The sequence below is a fragment of the Nerophis ophidion genome, linkage group LG22 (assembly GCF_033978795.1).
Source record: "Nerophis ophidion isolate RoL-2023_Sa linkage group LG22, RoL_Noph_v1.0, whole genome shotgun sequence".
Taxonomy (NCBI): domain Eukaryota; kingdom Metazoa; phylum Chordata; class Actinopteri; order Syngnathiformes; family Syngnathidae; genus Nerophis; species Nerophis ophidion.
The window spans coordinates 21,879,137-21,895,782 of record NC_084632.1 but is presented as its reverse complement, the minus strand read 5'-3'; the positions used below and the strand labels follow the sequence as shown (position 1 = coordinate 21,895,782).

The window sequence follows — 16,646 nt, the reverse complement described above, 5'->3', positions numbered from 1 at the left end:
TGTACGTGCTATAGTAATGAAATCAAGCTTGTGTCGTTAGCATTAGCAAACATGCTATATACGTTTCCAAGTGTCTGTGTTAGTATTATTAACTTACAATGGCATTCTTTTTGTATTGTTTCAATTTCGTAAATTAACCAAAACGCCACCGTGGAGTTATTAAATCTGTTTAGCTGATTAGAGAGTTAGCTTCTGCAGCTAATGAGTCCATGACGGTGACTTCTGTTTTGTTTGATTAGCCATTTTACTGCAGTGTGACAGGCACTGTTTAGTAAGATATGTAAAATCTTTCGCACCGGTATATCTCTGCGGTTTATAGTCAGGTGCAGCTAATATATGCAAAAATATTTTTTCTTCTCAAATTTGCTGGGTGTGCTTCACGATGGCAGAGGGGTTAGTGCGTCTGCCTCACAATACGAAGGTCCTGCAGTCCTGGGTTCAAATCCAGGCTCGGGATCTTTCTGTGTGGAGTTTGCATGTCCTCCCCGTGAATGCGTGGGTTCCCTCCGGGTACTCCGGCTTCCTCCCACTTCCAAAGACATGCACCTGGGGATAGGTTGATTGGCAACACTAAATTGGCCCTAGTGTGTGAATGTGAGTCTGAATGTTGTCTGTCTATCTGTGTTGGCCCTGCGATGAGGTGGCGACTTGTCCAGGGTGTACCCCGCCTTCCGCCCGATTGTAGCTGAGATAGGCGCCAGCGCCCCCCGCGACCCCAAAAGGGAACAAGCGGTAGAAAATGGATGGATGGATGGATGGCCTAAATACAGGTTTCGCTCTATAGCCCGGGAATTGGGTAATTGTCGTTATTTGAACAACATTGCAGTCTAAAACAGCATATTTGTCAAAATAAACAAGTAGAGAAAAATTATCGTCCCATTTTACTTACAGATACAAAGTCTCCAAGGCAGAAGTGCATTAGAACGTATCCAGTAACACACGTGTCCGCATCATTCAATTTGCTACGTCGTGAGCTTAACTCGTTATATTATTGTGGCCACCGGGTGTCGCCAAAACACGAATTCAAGCATCTGTCATAAGGTTAGTGTTTTTCCTCCCTGCCACTTCCTAACATTACACACTACAAAATAATACAAAAATGTGCCCTGATTACTGCCGATATCGAAAGGGGTTAAGGTCGGTATCGGCCGACACGCAAGGCTCCAACATTGGTAGCATACTTGCCAACCTTGAGACCTCTGAATTCGGGAGATGGGGGTTGGGGGGGGGGGGGGGGGGGTTACTTAGGGGTAGCAGGGGGTGTATGTATTGTCAAGAATTTCCTATATATATATATATATATATATATATATATATTTGTATTTGAAATCTCCTGATGATTGAGGGAACCCCTCATGAAACAGTTCTGTAGAGATGAAGTAGTCTTGTGATTTTTTTCCACACATATACATATATATATTTATATTATATATATTATATATACATATACATATATATATACATATATATATATATGTATATACATATATATATATATATATACATATACATATATATATACATACATATATATATATATATATATATATATATATATATATATATATATATATATATATATACATATACACATACATATATATATTATATATATATATATGAATGAGTATATCCATTTGGCCACCGTGTTCAATGAAGAAGTCTGATCTACAAAATTTGCATGCAGCATACTCCTTCCCCTTTGAGCTGTCCTGGATGAACTGCTGAAATTATTTTTTCCAATCATTTTGGAACTTGCAAGCGTACTTCTTCTTCTTACTTGTCGTCCCCATGTCTCTTCTTCGTTCTTCTGCTTCGTCTCTGTTATGTTTTTGGACATTACTACTTGCCGTAATTTGGAAGCAATGCATGATGGGAATCCGGATGTTGTGTGTCAGTGTATTAACGTGCCGGCTGGAATAAACACACGCTGGGAAATATCTCCGTGCCTGCCTACTTTATGGGTTATAGATAAACCTATGGATAACGGAGACATATATAATTGTCTCCTTTTCAGGTGAGAGGGGACGCTAAAGGCAGTGCCTTTAAGGCACGCCCCCAATATTGTTGTCCGGGTGGAAATCAAGAGAAATTCAGGAGAATGGTTGCCTCCGGAGATTTTCGGGAGGGGCACTGAAATTCGGGAGTCTCCCAGGAAAATCGGGAGGGTTGGCAAGTATGATCGGTAGTGACAAAGCCGCATGGGGACATCTCTTACCTGTCAGTCAATCTTACAGCAAATTGGACACCAATGTGTGCGTCAGGGGTCAAAGGTGAGACACGGCGAGTATGAAGCATCCTACTAAATACTGTAAATATTCCAACAAATCCCCTGGGGAGAGCGTGTGACACGCCATGACTCAACTACAACCATCCCTGTTAAACATTTCCTGCCCTGTTGGTCTGAAAACACTGTCGGTAAACACACAGCCTTTACTGAGAAATTCCAGAGAGACAGCACACACACACACACACACACACACACACATACACACACACACATGCACGCACACACACACACGGTCCAGTTCTGGGATTTGAGTGGCCATTTAGAAATCTGGACGGCAGTTCAGTGACCCAGTACTAACGAGGCCTTGAAGGAGAGCTGACCACACAGCGCTGCTATCTCGTCTTGTCGCCATGTTTGCTTAAAATGTCATCCAATCAAGCTCCTCTCTTCCAGCCGCAGTCATCCATCAGAGCGGTATTGTTAGTAAACACAAAATGAAATTTTGCTTGTCTCTCTAATGATGCGCGTTGCAACATTACGATCCCTTACGCCACCTAATGAGACCCGGTTGGCCAAAACTCGGCCTGGACCAAAATACTAATGCTGAGTTCTGAACGAGCAAAATAAGTACACTGCAAAAACTGAAATCTAAATAAGGTTAATATCTCAAACAAGGGCGATATTTTCTTATTTTCTTTCTGATAAGATCATTCTTCTCACTAAGCAGATTTTATGTTAGTTTTTTACTTGTTTTAAGATTGTTGCTTTTAAAATATCTCAGCAAGATATTACAGCTTTTTGATGAATTTTTACCTAAATTGAGTAAAACATGCTTGAAACTAGAATATCAACTGATGCAAAGCTGTGTCATCAACATTCATAAAACTACTTTTTTAAAGGCCTACTGAAACCCACTACTACCGACCACGCAGTCTGATAGTTTATATATCAATGATGAAATATTAACATTGCAACACATGCCAATACGGCCTTTTTAGTTTACTAAATTGCAATTTTAAATTTCCCGCGAAGTGTCCTGTTGAAAACGTCACGGAATGCTGACGTGTACGCGTGACGTTGCGGACTGTTAGGAAATATCAGCGCTGCGCACACACACAGCTAAAAGTCGTCTGCTTTAACGGCATAATTACACAGTATTTTGGAGATATGTGTTGCTGAATCTTTTGCAATTTGTTCAATTAATAATGGAGAAGTCAAAGTAGAAAGATGGATTTGGGAAGCTTTAGCCTTTAGCCACACAAACACACGGTGATTCCTTGTTTAAAATTCCCGGAGGTGAAACTTTACTATGGATCAGAGCGGTCAAGCAAACATAGATACCGACCAAATGTCAACCAGCAGGTTTCGGTGAGAAAATTGTGGTAAAAAGTCGCCACTTACCGGAGATCAGCTGAGCTTGTGCCGTCCGTACAGCTGCCGTCGACTTCCATCAGACACTGGTCTCAAGACACCCGTGGATACACCCTTCCGACTATCAGGTAATATTAAACTGACTAAAACACTAGCAACACAATAGAAAGATAAGGGATTTCGCAGAATTATCTTAGTAAATGTGTCTAAAAAAATCTGAGTCCGCCTCAATGCAATGGCGTGTTTTTTTTTAAACTTGATTTATTTTTATTTTTTTTTTCTAGTCCGTTGCTATCAATATCCTCAAACACAAATCTTTCATCCTCGCTTAAATTAATGGGGAAATTGTCGTATTCTCTGTCCGAATAGCTATTTTTGTTGGAGGCTCCCATTAGAAACAATGTGAGGATGTGAGGAGCCATCAACGGGTGACGTCATTGTCTGCGACTTCCGGTAAAGGCAGGGCTTTTCTGTTAGCGACCAAAAGTTGCGAACTTTATCGTCGATGTTCTCTACTAAATCCTTTCAGCAAAAATATGGCTGTATCGCGAAATGATCCAGTATGACACATAGAATGGACCTGCTATCCCCGTATGAATAAGAAAATCTCATTTCAGTAGGCCTTTAAAGTAATAATTTCTCATTTCAAGCATGAAATAAAAAAATCATGACTTTGACACAGTTTTGTCTCATAATTAAAAAGGATGACAGCCAAATGGACTTTGCTGTTTTATTTTCAAAGAAACAATAAAAGTAATTGTACTTTTATAGTAGTACAGTTGGCACAGTACAGTAAACTGACAGTTAATATTTAAACATTTGACATTTCAAACAATATTGCACATTCAGATAAATTCTTCAAAATTACAATAAAAAAAATTGGCCGGCACACGACAAGTTGAGTTTATACCAAAATGGATACATGGATGATACAGCAGAGGATTTGGAGAATGTCATGTGGTCAGATGAAACCAAAATAGAACTTTTTGGTATAAACTCAACTTGTCGTGTTTTGAAGAAGAACAATACTGAGTTGCATCCCAAGAACACCATACCTACTGTGAAGCATGGGGGTGGAAACATCATGCTTTGGGGCTGTTTTTCTGCTAAGGGGACAGGACGATTGATCCGTGTTAAGGAAAGAATGAATGGGGCCATGTATCGTGAGATTTTGAGCCAAAACCTCCTTCCATCAGTGAGAGCTTTGAATGGTTGACCAAATACTTATTTTCCACCATAATTTACAAATAAATTCTTTAAAATTCCTACAATGTGAATTCCTGGATTTTTTTTTTCACATTCTGTCTCTCACAGTTGAAGTGTACCTATGTTGAAAATTACCGACCTCTGTCATCATTTTAAGTGGGAGAACTTGCACAATCGGTGGCTGACAAAAATAATTTTTTGCCCCACTGTATGATGATGTCGTGAAAAAGTGCGCGCTTGTTTTCTTTCATGACTGCAACAATGCCATACAAGCAATGGCCTCACTACTGTGTGTCCGGGTGGATGGGACTAATAGTCAGCGGCGGCGACATGGCAGAGTGGACGTGTGATGGCCGCCGTGTCAGGAAGTGGAGATGCAACCCGTTTAATGAGAATCTATGGCCTGTTTGGATAAAGGGCCTGACTGAGAGGCTGTGACAAGTCCTAATGCTCACAAGTATAAATGATGTGGGCGGGTGCAGGGAGGAGGGGGGGGTGCGTCCTGGGAGGAGGGGACTGAGCGAAATCAATCCTCCGAGACTCTGGGCGGTGCTGGGGACCAGGCCAAAGACTGACAAATGGCCAGGGAGAAAAACATTTAGTGAAAGGAGCAAAGTTGGGGGGAAAAAAGCCAAACTTGCACATTTTAATTTTATAGTGATAAAGGTGTCATATTTGTGCCACACATTCAATCAAATTGAGCGCCCACACACACACACACACAAACACACACACAAATACACACACACACACACACACACACACACACACACACACACACACACACACACACACACACACACACACAATAGCCTTTGTTATGTTGAGCGCGTTTGTCTCTGTATGGCTGCAGCAGAAGGGTTAAAATACGATTGAGTCTATATCACTGGAGAATAATACATTCAACAGTGTGTGTGTGTGTGTGTGTGTGTGTGTGTGTGTGTGTGTGTGTGTGTGTGTGTGTGTGTGTGTGTGTGTGTGCGTTTGTCAAAGTGACATATGGGGACATTTTTATGAAATTTCACCTTACATATGAGGACCTGTTGAAATATGGGGACATTTTCCATGTCCCCATATTTCCCGCAATGCTATCGTGTTCTAGACCCTCCCAGCATGTTCCCAGACCAAAAATCTCTGAAGTCTTCATTTGTCAAATTTTCAGAAAAAGTGTGTGAAAGTGTGTTTAATTTTTTTGCTCACCTTCGATTTTGCCCCTAGTGGCCATCTTTGCTATTATGACACACACACACACACACTTGTCCTCATATGTCATATGTCCTCATATGTCATGTGGGTCAGAAACTCACACACTCCAACATTTTGAAAAACATCTAATCATTACAGCAATAAACATACTTTTAAATTCTAAATCAAATAACACATGTTCAACTGATCTGATGATCTGAACCTTTTTTATGTTAGTTTTATCTATTCATTTGGTTTATCTGGAGAGGATTTGGGCTAGACAATTAGTAATAAAGGGATTATGGTGATGATTTAATTGGTTTGATTCAGTATTTTACTGTATTGGGCTTTTTGCTATTATGTTGACTAAAATACAATGCCGCACAATAATTAATTTAAATGTGCCTGAAATGTAGGTTTTTGCATAAATCCCCCCCCCCCTACATACAGTATTTAATATTTTCAAATGGTTACAATAGCACATGATTTAGGTATTTTTATCTTTGGGACAAATTTTGGATTCAATTGGCGATTGTTTTTGGAGGTATTCACTTTACATTGTGTTCAAGATGGTTACTTCCGCCCACTCTGAAGAGTCTCGGCGTCTGATTGGTCCAATTTTCAGTTAGGCGCTGCCTGATTGGCCAGTGGATGATGTCGGATCCTAACAGAGGGCTAAATCACTAGTTAACTATTTTCATCTTGGAAGTTATACAGCTCACGTATCACACTTAATATTGAATATATATAAAAAGGGTTTTCCAAAAGGACCATTTATAATCGAAATACAAAACTTCACACACGATTTTGAGCACAACAGAGCGCTCAGTGAACATCACTTCCGGGACCTGCATCACCAGAGGGGGACATCTATCTTGGCCACAAACCATCTTTGACAGTCTTCGGCAGCATGGTTGAATCAGGTGAGCATAAAATGGAGTTTAACGTAATTAAATAGACCAATGTTTTTTAACATAGGAAAATAATTCATTATAAACAACAGTTAAATGTTTGTTTTTATTAATTGCAATCAGATTTGATTTTATGAGGTTAAATTAAGCATTTCAGTTCTGGGCCAAGGCCAAGGCATTTAAATTTTTTTTTTTTAAAGTTGCATGGAAGATTGTAAGTAGCAGTGATTGTCACACACACACTAGGTGTGGTGAAATTATTCTCTGCATTTGACCCATCACCCTTGATCACTATGCTAGTAAACCTTTTCTTAATTTTAAACAAGACAGACTAGAGTTCTTCAAATTGTTTATACTTTTTCTCAAATACAAATATTTCAAGCTGATAAGCACTGTGGAGTTGGCATGTTACTGATATTGTTACATTAGTTCTTTGTTTGAGAAGCTTCATGTCTGCACTGAGCCTAAATTTAACAGTTTTTGAAGGGTTTAGTTCTTTGTTTTATTTCTGTGTCACTGACTTTTTTCATTTTTATGTTTGGATTTGTTAGGCGCATCAACACATGATGTAGACATCGTGTCCAAAAGAAGAGCGAGACGTAATCCTGAGGCTGAAGCCACCGAGTTTATGTGATCTGGATGTGACAAGTCTTGTTTTAAGGCCCAGTGGATCAATGATTGGAAAGGTATGTCTTGTTATGTATCATATCAATGGTAACTGTATCAACATCTCATTTGGATCATTTCCTTACTGTCTAATAGAGGTTGTATTATATGGCTTTAATTAGAAGTGTTTGGAATAGCAGCGTTCCACGTCCCAAGAGCTAGCTTCTGTAGCCGAGGATCGGACCGCCAAGTGCCCTGCCTTCGGCTGCCGCCCAGTTCACAATGCACCCGACCTCTATGGCCCCTCGGAGTCTTGTTCACGAGTGGGGGAAGAGTGGATGGTGAGATCGACAGGCGGATCGGTGTGGCGTCTTCGGTAATGCGGACGTTGTATCGATCCGTTGTGGTGAAGAAGGAGCTGAGCCGGAAGGCAAAGCTCTCAATTTACCGGTCGATCTACGTTCCCATCCTCACCTATGGTCATGAGCTTTGGGTCATGACCGAAAGGATAAGATCACGGGTACAAGCGGCCCAAATGAGTTTGGGTCTCTCCCTTAGAGATAGGGTGAGAAGCTCTGCCATCCGGGAGGAACTCAAAGTAAAGCCGCTGCTCCTTCACATCGAGAGGAGCCAGATGAGGTGGTTCGGGCATCTGGTCAGGATGCCACCCGGACGCCTCCCTAGGGAGGTGTTTAGGGCACGTCCAACCGGTAGGAGGCCACGGGGAAGACCCAGGACACGTTGGGATGATTATGTCTCCCGGCTGGCCTGGGAACGCCTCGGGATCCCCCGGGAAGAGCTAGACGAAGTGGCTGGGGAGAGGGAAGTCTGGGCTTCCCTGCTTAAGCTGCTGCCACCGCGACCCCACCTCGGAAAAGCGGAACATGATGGATGGATGGATGGATGGTATAACAGCGGTATATGAAAACGATGTTACTAATGCTGTTACTTTTACCGGTAACGAGTAATTTAATAACTTTTATGTACACTACAACGCTGTTACGATTCGTTTTATGTAATGTGGCATGCTACTTTTGATGTGATTGTATGTCAACAAGACAGCGTTAGAAGCACAAAAGGTTTAGTGCAGGTAATATCTTTTTACTAATGAAAGCAACCCCCGGAAGTAATTACAAACACGATATCAAATAGAAAGAGGCCTCATCCACACGCAAACAAAAACATTCAACAGAACTATCTTAACTGCCACTGCTAAGCTAAAAAATACAGCTGAACTATTCTGCTATGTCTGGGCGCTGAAGTCCCACGTCACTTGGCAAAAGGCACAGCTTTTTAAAGGCACACACACACTCTGCTCTCATGAAATGTCTCTCAACTGCATATGCTAGATATTTAAAACTTTTCTTTTTCAAGTAACACATTAATTACAAACCCCGTTTCCATATGAGCTGGGAAATTGTGTTAGATGTAAATCCAAACGGAATATTTTTTTTTACAAATAATAATTAACTTAGAATTTCATGGCTGCAATAAGTGCCAAAGTAGTTGGGAAAGGGCATGTTCACCACTGTGTTACATCACCTTTTCTTTCAACAACACTCAATAACCGTTTGGGAACTGAGGAAACTAATTGTTGAAGCTTGGAAGGTGGAATTCTTTCCCATTCTTGTTTTATGTAGAGCTTCAGTCGTTCAACAGTCCGGGGTCTCCTCTGTCGTATTTTACGCTTCATAATGCACCACACATTTTTGATAGGACTGCAGGCCGGCCAGGAAAGTACCTGCACTCTTTTTTTATGAAGCTGAACACGTGCTGAATGTGGCTTGGCATTGTCTTGCTGAAATAAGTAGGGGCGTACATGAAAAAGTCGGCACTTAAATGGCAGCAAATGTTGTTCCAAACAGATGGGTAACTTACAGATGTGTAAGTTACCCATGCCTTGGGCACTAATGCACCCCCATACCATCACAGATGCTGGCTTTTGAACTTTGCGTCGATAACAGTCTGGATGGTTCGCTTCCCCTTTGGTCCGGATGAAACGGTGTCCAATATTTCCAAAAATAATTTGAAATGTGGGCTCGTTAGACCACAGAACGCCTTTCCACTTTGCAACAGCCCATCTTAGATGATCTCGGGCCCAGAGAAGCCGGCGGCGTTTCTGGATGTTGATAATTGGCTTTCGCTTTGCATAATAGAGCTTTAACTTGCACTTACAGATATAGCAACAAACTGTATTTAGTGACAGTGGTTTTCTGAAGTGTTCCTGAACTCATGTGGTGATATCCTTTAGAGATTGATGTCGGTTTTTGATACAGTGCCGTCTGAGGGATGGAAGGTCACGGTTATTCAATGTTAGTTTCCAGACATGCCGCTTACGTGGAGTGATTTATCCGGATTCTCTGAACCTTTTGATGATATCATGGAGCGTAGATGTTGAAATCCCTAAATTTCTTGCAATTGCACTTTGAGAAACGTTTTTCTTAAACTGTTTGACTATTTGCTCACGCAGCTGTGGACAAAGGGGTGTACCTCGCCCCATCCTTTCCTGTGAAAGACTGAGCATTTTTTGGGAAGCTGTTTTTATACCCAATCATGGCACCCACCTGTTCCAAATTAGCCTTCACACCTGTGGGATGTCCCAAATAAGTGTTTGATGAGCGTTTCTTAACTTTATCAGTATTTATTGCCACCTTTCCCAACTTGTTTGTTGCGTGGTGCTGGCATCAAATTCTAAAGATAATGATTATTTGCACCAAAAAAATGTTTATCAGTTTGAACATCAAATATGTTGTCTTTGTAGCATATTCAACTGAATATGGCTTGAAAAAGATTTGCAAATCATTGTATTCTGTTTATATTTACATCTAACACAATTTCCCAACTCATATGGAAACGGGGTTTGTACTTAATTTAATAATTATTTACATTTATGAAAGAGTAATTCTGTTTGTAATTGAATTTTTAGTCAAGTAACGACTATAATTATTCCTTTTTTAAAATAGATTCTCCAAACATTGTTAATTGATAAACTGTTTTATCAGGATATGGTGTATTTGCTCTTGCATCAATTTAAAAAAGTTCTTTTGTGGTCAAGTACCGAGGGAAGTTCATCTCAAGACATGAGCGGGACAAGAGACAGAAACCCTCTATAAATATCTTTACTATTTATCTGGCATTATATGCTCATAATGTTAACAACAAAAAGTGCTGATAATGTTATAATTAATAAGTTCTAACATTATTTTTATGTGTTTTGTTGCAGACACCAACTGTTGATGTTCTATCTCAACATTCTCCAGATTCATGTGAGCGATAAACCGACTTCATCCCTCCAACAGGTTATTTCTTGACTATTTTACTATCCATCCATCCATCCATTTTCTACTACCTGTCCCTTTTTTGGGTTGGCGGGGTGTGCTTGAGCCTATCTGAGCTGCATTCGGGCGGAAGGCGGAGTGCACCCTGGACAAGTCGCCACCTCATTACACGGCCAACACAAATAGACAACATTTACACTCACATTCACACACTAGGGCCAATTAAGTGTTGCCAATCAACCTATCCCCAGGTGCATGTCTTTGGAGGTAAGATGAAGCCGGAGTACCCGGAGGGAACCCACGCAGTCACGGGGAGAACATGCAAACTCCACACAGAAAGATCACGAGCCCAGGATTTAACTCAGGACCTTCGATTTGTGACGCACATGCACTAACCCCTGACCCACCGTGCTGCCCTATATCTGCTAAAAACTTGACACAACCTATACTTCAAAAGACATTTAATCCTTTTAACCTCTCACAGATCAGTTTATATGACAACATTTTTTAAGCGTACATCCATGTTAGTCTGTGGAATTTACAACTCATGTTTAGCAAAACAGGAGATGTTACAGGTCAGCAACATGAATTCTATATGTGATCACTTGTCATGTACTCATATTGTTTGAACTAAAAAAGACTTCAGTGTGTTTCATATAAGGTCCTCATATTTTTCTGAACCACATTAGTGTGTGTTACAATGTTTAATTCAAAGCTTTAAAATGAGTGTTTCAATCCAGGTCCTCATATTTTCTGAACCACATTTTAGTGAATGTTACATTCTTAAATAATAGTCTAAGAGCTAAAACGCTATAATAATCTTTACTGTTTATGTAGAATTATATGATCAGAATATTATCAACCAAAAGTGGTTGTTAATGTTATAATTAATTAGTTCTGACATTATATTTTTGTGTTTTGTTGCAGACACCAACTGTTGGGGTTCTATCTCAACATTCTCCAGATTCAGATGTGAGCGATAAACCGACTTCATCCCTCCAACAGGTTATTACAAGTCTATTTTTACTATATCTGCTCTAAATGTGACCCAACCTATATTTTGAAAGACATTTATTAATTTTAATCTCTCACAGATCAGTTTATATGACAACATTTTCGTAAGGGTACATCCATGTTAGTCAGTAAGGAGTTTGGAACTCATGTTTAGCAAAACAGGAGATGTTACAAGTCAACAACATACATTCTACATGTGACCCCTCGTCATGTCCTTATATTGTTTGAACCAAGAAAGACTTAGGTGTGTTTCATATAAGGTCCTCATATTTTCTAAACCAGATTAGTGTGTGTTACAATGTTAATGTCCAAGCTTTAAAATGTGTGTTTCAATTCAGGTCCTCATATTTTCTGAACCAGATTTTAGTGTGTTTTATATTCTTAGTTAATTGTCTAAGAGCTGAAACTCTGTAATAATCTTTACTATTTATCTGGCATTGTATGCTCAGAGTTTTATCAACAAAAAGTGCTGATAATGTTATAATTAATTAGTTCTGACATTATATTTTTGTGTTTTGTTGCAGAAACCAACTGTTGAGGTTCCATCTCAACATTCTCCAGATTCAGATGTGAGCCATTAACTGACTTCATCCCTCCAACAGGTTATTACATGTCTATTTTTACTATATCTGCTCTAAATTTGACCCAACCTATATTTTGAAAGACATTTATTTATTTTAATCTCTCACAGATCAGTTTATATGACAACTTTTTCGCAAGGGTACATCCATGTTAGTCAGTAGAAAGTTTAGAACTCATGTTTAGCAAAACAGGAGATGTTACAAGTCAACAACATAAATTCTACATGTGAGCACTCGTCATGTCCTTATATTGTTTGAAGCAAGAAAGACTTAGGTGTGTTTCATATAAGGTCCTCATATTTTCTGAACCTGAAAATGTGTGTTACAATGTTAATGTCAAAGCTTTAAAATGAGTGTCTCAATTCATGTCCTCATATTTTCTGAACCAGATTTTTGTGTGTGTTACATTCTTAATGAATTGTCTAAGAGCTGAAACTCTGTAATAATCTTTACCCTTTATCTGGCATTGTATGCTCAGATTTTTATCAACAAAAAGTGGTGAGAATGTTATAATTAATTAGTTATGACATTATATTTTTGTTTTTTGTTGCAGAAACCAACTGTTGAGGTTCTATCTCAACATTCTCTAGATTCAGATGACAGCCATAAACCGACTTCATCCCTCCAACAGGTTATTACATGTCTATTTTTACTATATCTGCTCTAAATTTGACCCAACCTATATTTTGAAAGACATTTATTAATTTTAATCTCTCACAGATCAGTTTATATGACAACATTTCCGTAAGGGTACATCCATGTTAGTCAGTAGGGAGTTTGGAACTCATGTTTAGCAAAACAGGAGATGTTACAAGTCAACAACATAAATTCTACATGTGAGCACTCGTCATGTCCTCATATTGTTTGAACCAAGAAAGACCTAGGTGTGTTTCATATAAGGTCCTCATATTTTCTGAACCAGATTAGTGTGTGTTAAAATGTTAATGTCAAAGCTTTAAAATGAGTGTTTCAATTCAGAAAATGCAGTGCCTCTTGTTTACAGCCGGTTTCTGCAGCGCTGTTTTCATTGATCAAAGTATTTTTTCGGTGGTCGTGTTTTTGGTACATAACTTGTAAATAGTGCGCAAATAATAGGCTATGTATATATAAATACATTCAAACCCCGTTTCCATATGAGTTGGGAAATTGTGTTAGATGTACATATAAACAGGATACAATGATTTGCAAAGAATTTTCAACCCCAATTCTGTTGAATATGCTACAAAGACAACATATTTGATGTTAAAACTGCTAAACATTTTTTTTGCAAAGAATTTAGGGATTTTACCATCTACGGTCCGTAAAATTATCAAAAGGTTCAGAGAATCTGGAGAAATCACTGCACGTAAGCGATGTACTGCATTAAAAACCGACATCAGTGTGTAAAAGATATTACCACATGGGCTCAGAAATACTTCAGAAAACCACTGTCAGTTACTACAGTTGGTCGCTACATCTGTAAATGCAAGTTAAAACTCTACTATGCAAAGCAAATGCCATTTATCAACAAGACAGAGGAACGCCGCGGGCTTCGCTGGGCCCGAGCTCATCTAAGATGGACTGATGCAAAGTGGAAAAGTGTTCTGTGGTCTGACGAGTCCACATTTCAAATTATATATGGAAATTGTGGACGTGGTGTTCTCCGGAACAAAGAGGAAAATAACCATCCGGCGCAAAGTTCAAAAGCCAGCATGTGTGATGGTATGGGGGTGTATTAGTGCCCAAAGCATGGGTAACTTACACATCTGAGAAGGCACCATTAATGCTGAATGGTCCATACAGGTTTTGGAGCAACATATGTTGTCATCCAAGCAACATTATCATGGACGCCCCTGCTTATTTCAGCAAAACAATGCCAAGCCACGTGTTACAACAGCGTGTCTTCGTAGTAAAAGAGTGCGAGTACTTTCCTGGCCCGCCTGCAGTCCAGACATGTCTCCCATCGAAAATGTGTAGCGCATTATGAAGCGTAAAACACGACAACTTAAGCTGTACATCAAGCAAGAATGGTAAAGAATTCTACTTTCAAAGCTTCAACAATTAGTTTCCTCAGTTCCCAAACGTTTATTGAGTGTTGTTAAAAGAAAATGTGATGTAACACAGTGGTGAACATGCCCTTTCTCAACTACTTTGGCACGTGTTGCAGCCATGAAATTCAAAGTTAATTATTATTTGCAAAAAAAAAAAAGTTTGAGTTTGAACATCAAATATGTTGTCTTTGTAATGCTTTCAATTGAATATGGGTTGAAAAGGATTTGCAAATCATTGTATTCAGTTTATATTTACATCTAACACAATTTCCCAACTTTTATGGAAACGGGGTTTGTATATATATTAGGGCTGGGCAATGATTAAAATTTTTAATCGAAGTTAATCGCACTATTTCTCTTATTAATCGCGATTAAATGCATTGTATACGCAAAGCCCAATAATGAATTCAAAAGTAGTGTGTAGTGCACCTTTATTGGAATATTCTCCCACATGAACAAAAGCGCCTAAACATTTGTCGTGCAAACACAATTTAAATCAGTCCTTGTTAAACAGTAGCAGTTAAATAGCAAATTTTATGAAAATCAACTCAAAAAATGTAAATACAAACATTTAAGCTTATTGCCACTGCCAGGGTATTTAAGTTATCCTGTTTGTTATGGAAAATAAATATAATCTACATACAAATCTCTGAGCCACAATCATAACTTCTGAACAGGCAATTTCTGAGGTAACAGCAGAAACTTTTTTTTTTATCAGGGATCTTATGTTTAAAAAACTTATATTATAGGTAGTGGGCTGTTTTAGGGAATTTTTGATCAAATTATCCTTACTAGCAATATTAATAATGTTGTGTTTATTCTGCGTAGTGCACTTAAAATAATTATGACCATATCTGTTTGCTTGGTGCTTTGATAAACTGAACGCATATACATGGTACTATATTGTGATGTTATGAGCCAGGGGAAAAAAGAACTACCCTACCCAGCATGCAACAGGAGTGACGAGCATGCGCGGTAGCCCGGTATAGGTTGTGTCGCCATGACGGCATCTTGTATGTTGTGATATGCACGCTCTGAAAGCAAACGTTAAGAACTCAGCCAACACTCCTCGTCTGCATTATTGATAAATAGACGGACAACACATACTCCGCTGCTTCACAAAGCACAATATGTTAAATGTTTACTTTTACAGTTTTCTAATTCTTCCTTTCAGATTGAAAGCAGGACAAATCGCTGGAAGTGGGTATGTCTCAAGCTTCTTCCACTTGGTCCACTCCAAAGCGGGGTAAATAAATAATCTACATCATTTACTAGAATATTATATTACGTTTTGCACCTTTTCACTGTATTATAGTCCTTATTCCTTCAGTAAGAAATTGTATTTTGTCTCCTTTATGACAACTGCAAAGGGGAAGAAGTGGAAGCAGTTGAATGACACATGTTGCATTTTGTAACTGGCAACAAAGTACCAGGTAAAAAAGATTGTGAAGCCTGCCTCCATAAAGAACTAGTAGCTCTACAGGACAGAGATTGGCTTGCCATCAAGTACTACATCCATAACAGAATTATATTAAAAAAAGGGAAAAAAAATGTTTTCCCACATCTTCTGTGGTAGTTTGAGTATGTTACCAGCAATTAAAAAAGCAAAATAAACAGCAGGCGTTTTGTATTTATTCCAGATAGTTCTTAGCGACAAAATCCACAAAAACAATTCAGTTACACTTAATCGACAATTACATTTTTACCCATGTTTCTTTTAAACTCTTCTTGGTTTTAGATTACAGTAGCATGGGATTGGGATTTTTTTTTAAAATGACAACACATCAACTAAACCAACTCAGGTGGTTTTGTTAAGTCTCTGATGTCATTAGCCTCATATGTCACATGAACCTGAAATCTTTAACACTCTGTGATGTCATGGTTGTCATATTTCACAAACTTGAAATCTTAAACACTCTGTGACGTCATGGTCATCATATGTCACCTAAACTTGAAATCTTAAACACTCTGTGACGTCATGGTCATCATATGTCACATAAACTTGAAATCTTAAACACTCTGTGACGTCATGGTCGTCATATGTCACATAAACTTGAAATCTTAAACACTCTGGTCTTCATTTGTCACCTAAACCTGACAAGTCCTCATATGTACCATAAAAATCAGGTTCAGAAAAAAACAAAAGAGTTGCAAAAATCTCAATAGACCACTGTGTTTCTAAAATTCTGGTTCACTAACCGTCTGAGTCCCAGGCCTGTAGGACCATTGGAAAG

General features: G+C 39.0%; 1 long non-coding RNA gene across 1 annotated transcript; it reads left to right on the top strand.

Moving 5' to 3' along the window:
- The first annotated feature begins 5,729 nt into the window (after positions 1 to 5,729).
- LOC133540681 (uncharacterized) lies at positions 5,730 to 16,028 on the top strand. The gene is made up of 7 exons (XR_009803693.1): positions 5,730 to 6,915; positions 7,455 to 7,589; positions 10,733 to 10,808; positions 11,715 to 11,792; positions 12,326 to 12,403; positions 12,936 to 13,013; positions 15,587 to 16,028. It is a non-coding gene; the product is annotated as an uncharacterized LOC133540681 (long non-coding RNA).
- The last annotated feature ends 618 nt before the right edge of the window (positions 16,029 to 16,646 follow it).